At 56.0% G+C, this 11,711-nt stretch overlaps 1 long non-coding RNA gene across 1 annotated transcript; it reads right to left on the minus strand.

The window, feature by feature from the left end:
• Positions 1 to 7,682: 7,682 nt before the first annotated feature.
• On the minus strand, positions 7,683 to 10,622 carry LOC127042486 (uncharacterized). The gene is made up of 2 exons (XR_007771955.1): positions 9,842 to 10,622; positions 7,683 to 8,359 (listed from the first exon to the last, which is right to left on the minus strand). It is a non-coding gene; the product is annotated as an uncharacterized LOC127042486 (long non-coding RNA).
• Positions 10,623 to 11,711: the final 1,089 nt, after the last annotated feature.

Consider the following 11,711-nt stretch of genomic DNA (forward strand, 5'->3'; position numbering starts at 1 on the left):
ACTCCTGGGAGCACCCAACCCAGCTCCAAGGGCCCAACCCCTGGGGGCCCCAACAACAGCTCAAGGGGCCCAACCCCAGAGCGCCCGAACCATAGCTCCAGGGGCCTAACCCCTGGAGCCCCAACACCAGCTCCAGGGGCCCAACCCCTGGGGGCGCAAACACCACGTCCAGGGGCCCAACCCCTGAGAGCCAGAACCATAGCTCCAGGGGCCTAACCCTTGGGGTCCCCAACACCAGCTCCAGGGGCCCAACCCCTGAGCACCCAGACCGTAGATCCAGGTTCCTTACCCCAGGGGACCCCCACCCCAGCTCCAAGGGCCCAACCCCTGGGGGCCCGAACAACAGCTCAAGGGGCCCAACCCCAGAGCGCCCGAACCATAGCTCCAGGGGCCTAACCCCTGGAGCCCCAACACCAGCTCCAGGGGCCCAACCCCTGGGGGCGCAAACACCACGTCCAGGGGCCCAACCCCTGAGAGCCAGAACCATAGCTCCAGGGGCCTAACCCTTGTGGTCCCCAACACCAGCTCCATGGGCCCAACCCCTGAGCGCCCGAACCATAGGTCCAGGGGTCGAACCCCTGAGGGCCCCCACCCCAAATCCAAGGGCCCAAACCCTGAGCACCCGAACCAAAGCACCAGGAGCCTAACCCCTGGGAGACCCAACCCGAGTTCCAGAGGCCCAACCCCTGGGGGCCCCAACCCAACTCCAGGGACAAAACCCCTGCGGGCCCCAACACCAGCTAAAGGGGCCCAACCCCTGGGGACCCCATACCCAGCTCCAGGGGCCCAACCGCTGGAGGCGCCAACACCAAGTCCAGGGGCCCAACCCCTGAGAGCAAGAACGATAGCTCCAAGGGTCTAACCCCTGGGGGCCCCAACACCAGCTCCAAGGGCCCAACACCTGAACGCCCGAACCATAGCTCCAGGGGTCCAACCCCTGAGGGCTCCAACACCAGCTCCAGGGGACCAACCCTTTAGCGCCCGAACCATAGCTCCAGGAGCCTAAACCTCGGGGGCCCCATCCCGAGCTCCAGGGGCCCAACCCCTGGGGGCCCCAACACCAGCTACAGGGGCCCAACCCCTGAGCGCCAGAACCATAGCTCCAGGGGCCTAACCCGCCGGGGGCCCCATCCGCAGCTCCAGGGGCCCAACCGCTGGGGGCCCCAACATCAGTTTCAGGAGCCCAACTCCTGGGGGCCGCAACACCAGCTCCAGGGGCCCAACCCCTTAGCGCCCGAACCATAGCTCCAGGTGCCTAACACCCGGGTGTCAGAACCCCAGATTCAGGTGCCCAACACCTGGGGGCCCCAACCCCAGCTCCAGGGGCCCAACCCCTGAGCGCTCGAACCATAGCTCCAGGGGCCTAACTCCCGGAGGCCCCATCCCCAGCTCCAGGGGCCCAACCCATGTTGTCCCCAACACCAGCTCCAGTAGCCCAACCCCTGGGGGCCCCAACACCAGCTCCAGGGGCCCAACCACATAGCGCCCGAACCATAGCTCCAGGGGCCTACCCCCTGGGGCCCCAACACCAGCTCCAGGGGCCCAACCCCTGGGGGCCCCAACACCAGCTCCAGGGGCCCAACCCGTGAGCGCCCGAACCATAGCTCCAGGGGCCTAACCCCTGGGGGCCCCAACACCAGCTCCAGGGGAAGAACCCCTCAGCTCCCGAAAAATACCGCCAGGGGCCTAACCCCTGGGTGACCCAACACCAGCTCCAGGGGCCCAACCCCTGAGCGCCCGAACCATAGCTCCAGGGGCCTAACCCCCGGGGGCCCCAAACCCAGTTCCATTGTCCCAACCCCTGGTGGCCTCAACACCAGCTCCAGCGGCCCAACCCCTGAGCGCCCGAACCATGGCTCCACGGGCCTAACCCCTCGGGGCCTGAAACACAGCTCCAAGGGTTCAAACCCTGGGTGAAAAAACACCACCTCCAGGGGCCCAACCCCAGAGCGCCAGAACCATAGCTCCAGGGGCCCAGCCCCTGAGCTCCCGAACCATAGCTCCAAGGGCCTAACCCCTGGTGCCACAACACCAGCTCCAGGGGCCCAACCCCTGGGAGACCGAACACCAGCTCCAGGGGCCCAACCCCTGAGCGCTCGAACAATACCTCCAGGGACATAACCCCTGGAGTCCCCAATACCAGCTCCAGAGGCCCAACCCATGAGCGCCCGAACCATAGCTCCAGGGGCCTAACCCCTAGGGGCCCAAACCCAAGCTCCAGAGGCCCAACCCCTGGGGGCCCGAACCCGAGCTCCAGGGGCCCAACCTCTGGGGGCCCCAACAGCAGCTAAAGGGGCCCAACCCCTGAGCGACCTAACCATAGCTCCAGGGGATTAACCCCTGGGGCCCCAACACCAGCTCCAGGGACGCAAGCCCTGGGAGCCCAAACACCTGCTCAGGGGCCCAACCCCTGAGCGCCCAAACCATAGCTCCATTGGCCTAAACCCTGGGAGCCCCAACACCAGCTCCAGGGGCCCAACCCCTGAGCGCCCGAACAATACCTCCAAGGGCCTAACCCCTGGGGGCCCCAACCCCAGCTCCAGGGGCCCAAACCCTGAGCGCCCGAATAATACCTCCAGGGGCCTAACCCCTAGGGGCCCAAACCCCAGCTCCAGAGGCCCAACCCCTGGGGGCCCCAACCCCAGCTCCAGGGGCCTAACCCCTGGTGCCACAATACCAGCTCCAGGGGCTCAACCCCTGGGAGCCCGAACACCAGCTCCTGGGGCCCAACCCCTGAGCGCCCGAACCATAGCTCCAGGTGCCTAACGCTTGTGGGCCCCAACACAAGCTCCAGGGGCCCAACCACTGAGCGCCCGAATAATACCTCCAGGGGCCTAACCCCTGGGGTCCCCAATACCAGCTGCAGGGGCTCAACACATGAGCGCCCGAACCACAGCTCCAGGGGCCTAATCCCTAGGGGCCAAAACCCGAGGTCCAGAGGTCCAACCCCTGGGGGCCCCAACCCCAGCTCCAGGGGCCCAACCCCTGAGCGCCCGAATCATAGCTCCAGGGGCCTAACCCCTGGGAGCCCCAACACCAGCTCCAGGGGCCCAATCCCTGAGAGCCCGGACCATACCTCCGGGGGCCTAACTCCCGGGGGGCACATCCCCAACTCCAGGGGCCCAACCCCTGAGCGCCCGAACCATAGCTCCAGGCGCCCAACCCCTGGGGGCCCCAACATCAGCTCCAGGAGCCCAACCCCTGGGGGCCCCAACACCAGTTCCAGGGGCCCAACCACAGAGCGTCCGAACCATAGCTCCAGGTGCCTAACCACTGGGGCCCCAACAGCAGCTCCAGGGGCCCATCCCTTGGGGGACCCAACACTAGCTCCAGGAGCCCAACCCCTGAGCGCCCGAACAATACCTCCAGGGGCCTAACCCCTGGGGGTCCCAACACCAGCTCCAGGGGCCCAACCCCTGGACCCACGAACCATAGGTCCAGGGGCCTAACCCCCGGGGGCCCGAACCCCATCTCTAGGGGCCCAGCCCCTGGGGGCCCCAACACCAGCTCCAGGGGCCCAACCCCTGAGCACCCGAAACATAGCTCCAGGGAACTAACCCCTACGGGCCCCAACCCCAGCTCCAAGGATCCAACCCCTGAGCGCCCGAACCTTAGCTCCAGGGGCCTAAACCCCGGGAGCTCCAACCCCAGCTCCATTAGCCCAACCCCTGGGGCCCTCGACCCCATCTCCAAGGGCCGAACGACTGAGCGCCCGAACAATACCTCTAGGGGCCTAACCCCTGGGGGCTCCAACCCCAGCTCCAGGGGCCCAACTCCTGGGGGCCCCAACACCAGCTCCATGGCGTCAACCCCTGAATACCCGAACCATAGCTCCAGGGGCTTAACCCCCGGGGGACCCAACCCCAGCTCCAGGAGCCGAACCCCTGAGCGCCGGAACCATACCTCCAGGGGCCCAACCAATGAGCGCCCGAACCATATTTCCAAGGCCCTAACACCTGGGGGCCCCAACACCAGCTCCAGGGGCCCAACCGCTGGGGGCCCCAACATCAGCTCCAGGGGCCCAACCCCTGAGCGCCCGAACCATAGCTCAAGGACCCTAACCCCTTGGGCCCCAACACCAGTTCCAGGGGCCTAACCCCTGGGGGCCCCAACACCAGTTCCAGGGCTCCAACCCCTGAGTGCCCGACCCATAGCTCCAAGTGCCTAACCCCTGGGGGCCTCCACCCCAGCTGCAAGGGTCAAACCCCTGAGCATCCAAACCATAGCTCCAGGGGCCTAACCGCCGGGGGCGCCAACCCCAGCTCGAACGACCCAACCCCTGAGCTCCTGAATCATAGCTCCAGCGGCCGAACCCCTGAGAGCCCGAACCATAGCTCCAGGGGCCTAATCCCTGGGTCCCCAACACCAGCTTCAGGGGCTGAACCCCTGGGTTCCCCAACACCAGCTCCAGTGGACCAACCCCTGGGGGCCCCGACACCAGGTCCAGTGGCCCAACCCGTGGGGGCGCAAACACCAGGTCCAGGGGCCCAACCCCTGAGAGCCAGAACCATAGCTCCAAGGGTTTAACCCCTGGGGGCCCCAACACCAGCTCCAGGGGCCCAACCCCTGAGCACCCGAACAATACCTCCAGGGGCCTAACCCCTGGGGTCCCCAAAACCAGCTCCAGGGACCCAACCCCTGAGTACCCGAACCATAGCTCCAAAGGCCTTACTCCAGAGGGCCCCCACCCCAGCTCCAAGGGTCCAACCCCTGGGGGCCCCAAAACCATCTAAAGGGGCCCAAACCCTAAGCGCCCGAACCATAGGTCTAGGGGCCTAACCCCTGAGGGCCCCCACCCCAGCTCCAAGTGCCCAACCCCTGAGCGCCAGAACCATAGCTCCAGGAGCCTAACCCCTGGGGGCCCCAACCCAAGCTCCAGAGGTCCAACCCCTGGGGGCCCCAACCCAGCTCCAGGGGCAAAACCCCTGGCGGTCTCAACACTAGCTAAAGGGGCCCAACCCCTGGGGGCCCCAACACCAGCTCCATGCGGGAAAGAACCAGACACAGACAGCTTGTTTGCTCAAGAAGGCGCCCCGTCAGCCGGCGTGGCAGCCCTTTTATTCTTTCTGGTTACATTGTCAGCATAAATTACAGCCTTGTTTACTTGTTTCTTACTGGCGGAGGATCTCTCTTATCTCCCTGCTTCTCACCTGCTGCTTGCAAGCGTGACGTGCTATGTTTTTCATTCTACTCAGGCATGTAGTGCTGTACTTGCCTGGTCTTATGATCAGGGGGGGTAACGGGGGGTTGCAGGGATTAATTATCTGGTGGTTTGCCAGCCAGGATCAATCCCTACATCTCCCCCTTAACTTTTTAGAAGGGAAGGGCAGGTTTTTTTCTTGCCCAAGGGCACCCTTGGGTGCACAATGAAATTAAGGAGGGAATACACTGAACGCCACAGCAGGTGAGTATGAGGAATAAAAGGCAAAGTCCTCCATAGGTTATTACCTGATGTAACCAACCCCATCCTGGTAGCCAGCTAGATAGCCAGTCCCACCAGGAGGAGAATGGGTCATTGTGAATTTGAATTTGAGCAGTAAGATTTTTAATTAAAGCTATTTGATTATTAATAGCATGGGAGTGATCAGAAATATTAAAACAACACATATCATTAATTTTTTCACAACCATAGTGATGTAGCAAAAGAAGATAATCAATGGCAGCTCTATTTTGCAAAATTCCATGACGCAGCTCTGTTTGCTCCTCATTAAGCAATGCCACTGCAATAGACGTGGCATTAAGAGCTTTAACCGCTGAGCAAGCTAACCAATTAAGATTTTTACTATTACTAATTATTAAGCCAGGTATGCCAACCAAGGAGGTGGCCAAGGCATTATACATAACATCACACAAGAATTAGCATTTAGGCAAGCAATAAAAGCAGTTAACAAATTCTCTGGGGTTTTCTCCTTTTCTTGCTGTTCCAGCAGACGCTCAGCTTGCTGTGGGAGGGACTTTGTTTGTACCCACGTCACTGGTGCATTGGGAGTACTGCGGCGCCGTTCTTGAGACAGCGTAACTGTTGTTGTTAATAACTGATTGAAATCAGGAATGGGATTGTTAAGACCCTGGTGCCACGCCATGCTGTGGGCCGCCTGTGGGGTCCTCTTTCCACGGCCGGATGTAACGGGCTGGGACCCACACAGGCCCCTTAGGTATGTTAACGGCTGCATACCCCCGCCCCCAGGTAATCAAGGGGACTGGGGCACTCCACGTGGTTCCAGGGAGTTGTCTATACGTTACTTTGGGGACGGGGAGTTCTTCCTTGCACCTAAAGTGTTTCTGTAAACGGGAGATATAATGGGCACCATCAAAAACAAGATTTAAATGATTGATTGTATAAAGAACATGTACTAACCACACCTCCTTGTCGGGCAGCGTGGGCGGGATTCCCCCTTTTGTTTTTTGTTGGAGGAGAGCTGTTTTGAGGGTACGATTCGCGCGCTCAACGATAGCTTGGCCCGCCCCAATGGGAGCAGAAGGCAGCAATTTGTTGAGAGCAGTAAGCTGGCCCATTATCTGTTTTCAGCTTGGCTGGGATGCCCATAACAGAAAAACAGCGGACAAAATGGTTAATAACGTGTCGAACACGTTCACCTTTGTGAGGTGTGACCCAAAGGTAACCAGAATCGGTATCGACAGTAGTATGAAGAAAATTCCACGGGGAAAAAGGTGAAAAACGTGTGACATCCATTTGCCAAAGCTGATTAGCGCCGAGACCGCGGGGGTTGACGCCGGTGGGGGGGTAAGAGCGGAGAGAGGAACATTGTGGGCATTGTTGAACAACAGCTTTAGCCTCATCCAAGGGAATGGAGAACTCCCGGGCGAGGGCTTTAACATTTTTGATGATGAAAGGCGTGGCTGGAAGTAGGGGAAGCAGGAGAATGGACCCAGGAAACACGCACTTGTATATCAGCGTAAGCGTTGCCCTCAGACAAAACCCCGGGGAGGGGAAGATGGCTATGAATATGTGCAATAAAAAACGGGTGAGACCGGGAGCGCAGAAGCTGTTGGAGGGTAAGAAAAAGGGCAAGAAGTGGTTATTTCATAAGTGGGGTCACACAGCTTTCAGCTATAGCGGTACCAACGTTAGCAACATAAAGGCTATTTGTAATAACATTAAGGGGGACAATGGAAAAATGAGAAAAGGCTAAACAAAGGGCAGCAAGTTTTGCCCGTTGAGGGCTTGTTTGAGGAATGGTAAACCACGAGTGCCATTGCGTGGCAGTACACCAAGAAACAACACCACGGGTTGGGCAGCCATCAGTGAATACTGTAAGCGCATTAATTATGGGGGTTTGCTGGCAAAAATTACGAAATACAGTGGGAATGTGACAAATGGCATGCAGGCGAGGATCTTTTTGAATATGATAGGACAGGGAGCCCACAAAGCCTGCCAGGGCTAGTTGAAGGGCATCCGGGAAGGCAAGGGCTGATTCGGTCTTTGGGTAGCGCTTCTTTACCTGTGAGAAAAGAAACTTAACACATTTCATTAGTGCCTGGCAGTGTTTTGCAGATCTCATAGCTGCTTGGGCACATTCAAGCCCCACCCCCCTTTCCTTGGTTATTAGCCAAGTCTTAGCTGTGAGCAGTGTCCTTGAATGGAGACAGTGTCTTATCTACAGTCTCCTAGCTACTTTTTTCTTTTCAGTTAACTCATTCTGTTCTTTTTTTCTTCTCCCTTTTTGGCTTCCTTTAACCTGCAAAGGAAACTTTCACTCTTCACTTATACACCTTTTCCCAACAACGAACACGTAAACATTGCCATTATACAGTACATTAGTCTTATTATTTAATATATGCCACACATACTCTTTTACTAAAATAACCTTATTACAGAACTTTGGAGCAACGAGCTAGAACAAGCACACCCACTTTGAGGAGTTCATTCAATTCAACCTCTAGTCCAATAGCCTTCCACCATCCCCAGCCCTCTGGCTAGAAATTTGAGGTAGCCAGAAAGATCCCATGTACAATATGGGGAGTGGGTTAACTTTTCATGTCTTTGCTTTCAAAGACCGTCGGCATGCAAATTATAACAACAATTTCTTTAATTAACAATTTGGCCAATGAAGCTTCTTTTTCTTACTTAAGCAAATGCATTAGACTTTAGTGTATCACATTCTCCTGATTTATCCAAACACCTTGTATTCCAAAGTTGAATAAAACAAGTATCTGCATTTAACCCTTCTATTTAATTTTAACTAGACTATCCTATAAAAATATTAAACACAACAATTTTGGCCACGAGACAAACACCACAAGACAGGACATAGAACACAAAACATAATTCCTGTTGTGCCAGTAAATGCATGATACGTTGAATGCTGTTCAGCTGGCATCAGTTTTCTCTGATTATCTGAAAGACAAAAAAACAGAGGTCTACCCACCCCTTCTGGGCAGACAATCATCGCTTGAAATATAGAAATACCCTTGTTGACTTCAGGCAAGAACAGAGGAATTACCCCATATTTTCTTATATTTGTTTCATAAGCAGCCTAGGTTTTCAATTACATAACACTGTATACATTCTTCAGCTAATTTAACTAAATTGTTCATAGCCAAACCAAATGATAGCAATCCAATAATTTCTTTGCCTAAATTTATTTACAAACATTTCGCAGACACCAAGAGCCCTTTTCTTTAGCATTTTTACAAAGTTCAACTGCTGTTTCCTCCAGCAACTACAGAGTTAACTTCTCACTCTCCCTTAAATCACTTGCTTGTCTCCCAACAGCCACTTTTATCAACTTAAATCACCATGCCAAGTAAGTCCTGGGTATTTGAAATCCCCATGCTTACACTTACTGACTCCTTCCTTCCACTACACCCGTAAAGTTTTCCAACCTGCTTTCCAATCTCTCTCTCTGTTGCCTGCCTGCCTGGGCCCGATCCTGCTTTTCTTGCTGAACCGTCCCTTCCATGGGCACCAACTTGTTCCACTACCAGTTTAGCTAGGAGGGTGGGCTTCTTAACTAGCCCCCACCCCTCCTGGTCTTTTCCCTTAAACCTTCTTACTCACAAGACTACCCGAGTCCTCCTTCATGAGGCTTGCCACCTGGACAAAAACGCATAGTCCATTGGCGTTTAACTATTTAATTTCCTCTTGACATTCCTTTTTGAACACCAGGTAAAGGCCATTTACTTAACATATAATCCAAACCGCTTTAGAGGGTTTACCAGAGACCCATCAATCTGTCTGCTGACACTCAAACAGAAAAAAGAAATTACACAGAGCGCAGAGGGAATTACAGTCTAAGTCAGACTTTCCCACTTCTATACACTGACCGCTACAGGGGACGGGACAGAAGGATCTCAATTCAACCTCAGAGCTTCCTCGCACTCATGGCTTCCACTCCAAGGAATTACGAACGAGAGGTTCAGTTCCGCCCACACTCCTAACGCCCAAATGTATACAGAGCAAAAAAACAACAGTAACCGGTTAAACAGAACAGAACCAAAACCAAATAGCGTTTTCTTATCCTATTAAGGCATACTTTTACTCAAGCAATTCTCAACATATAGCACCAACAGTACCAAGCAAAGCAAACACAAAATAACAAGGGTAAAACAAATAGATGGTGTAAATTCTGCAGTGCTCCCCCCTTCTTAATTGCTCACCAAACTGTGACAAATTTCTGTTACCAATCTATCCCTCGTGTCAGGTGATCAGGCTGACACTACAGGATCGCTGGGGGAAGATAAAGAAAACACACCATATGACTGAATTTTAAAGCTTCATTAATAAAATAATAAAACAACAATGGAGAGTGTTGGGAACGCTCCCACATCACTCAGGAAAATATTAATGCCCCAAGCCCGAAGCTCCTTTTATACTTACACAGGTACGTCCCGACTGGCCACTTCTGTGTATAATGTTCAGAGGAGGGGGAGAGGTGGAAGGGAGATTATCCTGTATACAGCTTGTCCAGAATTTCCAACATGCTTCTGCTCTTGGGAGGGCTGTTCTCTTACACCCTGGAATCTCCTGCGGCGTCTCTTTCAGAGATTCCAGTCCAGGTCGGCTGCCTGTGGCTTCCGACTCCAGGGTCACAAAGGCACACTGTTGGGTCTTACTGGACAGTTAAGCTTTGCAAACGTAATTTCAGTTCTGTAACTTGTATTTCCTTTTGCTCCGCCTCTGTCTATATTTTTTCCTTCACAGCCAGCTGGGGCCGAAAGCAGCCTGTACTGCGCTCGGAGCCGGAGGGGGCAAAGGGGGGGGGGCGACGACAGCAAGGACTCAGAGGGGGCTAGACTAGGGGCTGTCGCCCTGGGTGCAGGACTTGGGGTTTCAACCTCCGTGACATATGAGGGAGGTGGGGTAGGGGTGGGAGAGGCAAGCGGGGGCGCCTCCTTTCGCAAACGCCCGATTGCCTCTGCACAATGTTGCCACAGCAAGATGTGTTGGATGGGCGCTCGTGGCTCCCTTAGGAGCCGCTCGCCCACATTTTGCCAGTCAGAAACCTCGAGAGATCCTTTCTCGGGGTACCAAGGGCATTTAACCTCTATCACATGGAGCAATTCCTCCACATGTCGCTGTGATGCTGTCGTGCGACCGGTTACCTTGAGTACTTGAACCAGCTCTTTCGCATGAGCCTTCTGTTGCACGGATAAATCCCCCCCCACACTCACGAGGAAGTGCGCGACGACGCACTGTGGTGCACCACGGCTTGGCCAGCCGGTGGGTACGGAGGGCTGGAATCACGTCGGGGTCACCAGATGCGGGAAAGAACCAGACACAGACAGCTTGTTTGCTCAAGAAGGCGCCCCGTCAGCCGGCGTGGCAGCCCTTTTATTCTTTCTGGTTACATTGTCAGCATAAATTACAGCCTTGTTTACTTGTTTCTTACTGGCGGAGGATCTCTCTTATCTCCCTGCTTCTCACCCGCTGCTTGCAAGCGTGACGTGCTATGTTTTTCATTCTACTCAGGCATGTAGTGCTGTACTTGCCTGGTCTTATGATCAGGGGGGGTAACGGGGGGTTGCAGGGATTAATTATCTGGTGGTTTGCTAGCCAGGATCAATCCCTACAGCTCCAAGCGCCCAACCCCTAAGCGCCCAATCCATAGCTCCAGGGGCCTAACCCCTGGGGGCCCCAATAACAGCTCCAGGGGCCCTACCCCTGAGCGACCGAACAACACCTCCAGGGGCCTAACCCCTGAGGGCCCTCACACCAGATCCAACAGTTGAACCCCTTTGCGCTCGAACCATAGCTCCAGGGGCCTAACCCCTGGGAGCCCCAACACAAGCTCCAGGGGCCCAAACCCTTGGGGCCCCAACACCACCTCCTGGGGCCAAACCCCTGAGCGCCCGAACCATAGCTCCAGGGGCCTAACCTCTGGGGCCCCAACACCAGCTCTAGGGTCCCAACCCCTGGGGCCCCAACACCAGCTCCACGGGCCCAACCCCTGAGCGTCCGAACCATAGCTCCAGTGACCTAACTCCTGGGGGCACCCACCCCAGCTCCAAGGGCCCAACCCCTGGGGGCCCCAACAACAGCTCAAGGGGCCCAACCCCAGAGCGCCCGAACCATAGCTCCAGGGGCCTAACCCCTGGAGCCCCAACACCAGCTCCAGGGGCCCAACCCCTGGGGGCGCAAACACCACGTCCAGGGGCCCAACCCCTGAGAGCCAGAACCATAGCTCCAGGGGCCTAACCCTTGGGGTCCCCAACACCAGCTCCAGGGGCCCAACCCCTGAGCACCCGGA

This window comes from Gopherus flavomarginatus, unplaced genomic scaffold (assembly GCF_025201925.1).
Source record: "Gopherus flavomarginatus isolate rGopFla2 unplaced genomic scaffold, rGopFla2.mat.asm mat_scaffold_457_arrow_ctg1, whole genome shotgun sequence".
In the NCBI taxonomy this organism is placed as follows: domain Eukaryota; kingdom Metazoa; phylum Chordata; order Testudines; family Testudinidae; genus Gopherus; species Gopherus flavomarginatus.